Genomic DNA, 2978 nt, shown 5'->3' on the forward strand with positions numbered 1-2978 from the left:
GTCTTAATTCTTAGCTTTTAGAAAAGAGAAATTTAGTGAATAGGTATTAGTTTGTTTGTTTGCTTCAATTTTTCTACATTGCACGTGAATCTACTTTATGATGTTGTTCTCTTTACTTTAAGAAATAATATATCTTGTCATTGGTTGGCTAAAAAAAAAAAAAAAAAAAAGAAAGCAAGAAGATGATAAGAGTCATAAAGATTGGTTCCCCGTAAAACATGGGTGCAAAATTTTCTTGTATGGGACCTTTCCTTTCTAATAATTTTATGGCATTATTGCTAAGCCAGCTGCCAAAGAGAATTATTTTCTCCTTATATAACATTAGTATGGCCATAAGAGAGTAAGAGAAAACTCAGATTTAAGTTAGAAAATACTTTTACGTTTGTGAAGGAGAGCAAGTAAGAGTGACAGCCTAGGAGTATCAAGAGTGAAGAAATCCTTGCAGGAGAAGAGGTTAGGGGAGCTAACTCTTCTTGATGCATGATAATTGTATAATTATGGTTTTTGATTTTGCTATGAGTATGTTGGATCTTGTANTGTTAGTCTACATGTTTATCTGTATAGGTTTTGATCATCATTGACTATGCTCTTTGTATTTTCCATTTTTGGAGTTACCAAAATAAAACCTTAATCCGAAATTCGTTTACCGTTAGATTAAGCTCAAATTTTGATATATGATTCCTGAGATAAATTATTATGATTTAACCGTTCAGATTTGTGATTAAAGTTCTGTATTGAGAGAAATTGATTTCGTAACTTTGAATAGAGACATCACTATTTGATTTATGCTGCTAAGTTCACATGGTAAAATATAAATTCCTGCCTAGTGAACCATTAGATTGATCCAAAAGTTTGATATATGGACCATAAGACATATTAATTTGCTTTGACCGTTCGGATTTTTATTTTGAGATCTTTAATTAGAGGAAGAAATTTCACATGTTGGAATAAGTTACTAATCACCTTATTTTCTGCTACTAAGTCTCCTCGGGAAAACATGAATTATAGTCAATTCAACCGTTGGATTGGTCCAGAATTTTTGATATATGATTAATAAGACTTATATTGTTAATTGGACCGTTCGGATTATTAATCTAATGTCCCAAGTTAGAGATATAGATTTCGGATTGTTAATTTGAGGTACCTGATTTTTAGCTTAGTTCTATCTTTAAACCATCTAAGGAAAAGAATTATGAGATTCACTTCATCAACCGTTGGATCAAACCGAAAAATTTATTACAGAATTTAGAAATATATTGTTTTAGTTTTGACCAGAAGGATCTTCAATAGGAAGTCAGAAGCTATAATGAATACACTTATAGCGTTCCAATAATCTTAAGTGTTTGATAACCTGGACTTTTATTGTTGGTTAGTATTGTAAATTTTACTGCAGTTAGTACAGTTATCCAAAAAATACGTATCTGGTGTCTAGAGAAAGCCTTTTGAGTCTAGAACCCAATAAAACAAGAATCATCTCATTCAGAGTTATGTAGAGAGAGTTATGAATAAAACAATAAGCAAAGGTCAAGGCTGAAAATTATCAGAACGTGAGTAAATTTACGATTTTTAATAATTTTACTGAGGCTAGCCCTGTTGACCAAAAATTACGAGTTTGGTGTCCAAAGAAAGATATTTGAGTCTAGAATCCAATAAAACAAGAATCAACGCATTCGGAGTTCTGTAGAAGAAATTATGAATAAAACACTGAGCAAAGGTCGTTTTGACAGCAATCAATTTTACAAGGGTAATTATGTTGTTAATGAAAAATATGATGTTTTCTGAGAGAGGGATTTTTGAGTATTTGAAAAATCAACTAGTTGATATAGAAATAAACAGATGAAAATGGGAAAGAACGAGAAGAGTTAGTAATTTCTGAGAAATCAGAAATTTGTGGACCCATGTGGGATCCACTTGGATGAGTTAGTAAATTTTTATTTTGTGGTGGGTTAAAATTATTAAATAATGAGGAGTGACACATTGTTGAGGTGTTAAGCCTTGTTTATCAACGTTTTTGCTCATTCATGTTATTGAGAACATGTGAGCGTTCGTGATTGAGCACGGTTGCTTCGTTGGCTTACTTCTGTTCGATGGATACATGTTATTGAGAGCATGTAATTAGTTCGTGATTGAGCACGGTTTATTGAGTTCGTTGGTGTAGTTCACGTAAATCATACTATTCGCTTGTATTTTCGTCAAACGAGTATCATACTAATAAATTCTAGTCTCGCCAGAGATTAGAGATTCGAGTGTCACTTCCTTCTGCGCGAGGAGGTGAATGTCTCGCCTATGACTTTGGCTCGTGCTGAGTATAGTGCATCGGTGTGCGTAATATCGATGTTTTTACTCGTTAGTCCTTGAGGAGTTAAGGGAGACAGATTTGATGTTGCGATTGAAGACGACTCGAATAGTGTGCTATTGAGAGCAGCTCGTGTTGACAAAATACAAAGAAATGATTGTTCCAATAAAGGAAAATCAACTGTTATTGAGAACAGTATATGACAAACAAGGAAAAAGACATTAGAGTACGAAAGGCTAAATTATGATGTTATGTTTTGCGTCGAAATATAAAGATATGAATCGTCATAATGTGTATGAAATTTATAATTTGATTTTTTTTTTTTATATCATGACATTTCGAGTTGCTCACCCTTGCATGTTGTGGTTGTGGTTTCCACCTGCGATGATCGTACTTGTACGGGAGTAGATGATAGTGCAGATAATATTGGAACGGAGTAGCTCGACGAGAGTGCTGGGGAATAAAATTTATCGGGTTTTCTTTATGATGTATTTACTAGTGTGTTGAATTCTATCGTTGTAAAAGACTATTTATAATCACTTCGATACGGTGTAAAAGCGTATAGTGTGTTTATGAATTTGCTTCCGCATTTTAAATAAGAATAAACATGTTGGGATTTGAATATTTTATATAATTTAGTACCTTGATTTATTATAAGTAGCATCCTATTAGGGGTGTTACA

General features: G+C 32.9%; 1 long non-coding RNA gene across 1 annotated transcript; it reads left to right on the forward strand.

The window, feature by feature from the left end:
* The first annotated feature begins 67 nt into the window (after nucleotides 1-67).
* LOC106779523 lies at nucleotides 68-2920 on the forward strand. Its single transcript, XR_001377186.2, has 2 exons — nucleotides 68-453; nucleotides 2705-2920. It is a non-coding gene; the product is annotated as an uncharacterized LOC106779523 (long non-coding RNA).
* Nucleotides 2921-2978: the final 58 nt, after the last annotated feature.

Source organism: Vigna radiata, unplaced genomic scaffold, assembly GCF_000741045.1.
Source record: "Vigna radiata var. radiata cultivar VC1973A unplaced genomic scaffold, Vradiata_ver6 scaffold_1090, whole genome shotgun sequence".
In the NCBI taxonomy this organism is placed as follows: Eukaryota; Viridiplantae; Streptophyta; class Magnoliopsida; order Fabales; family Fabaceae; genus Vigna; species Vigna radiata.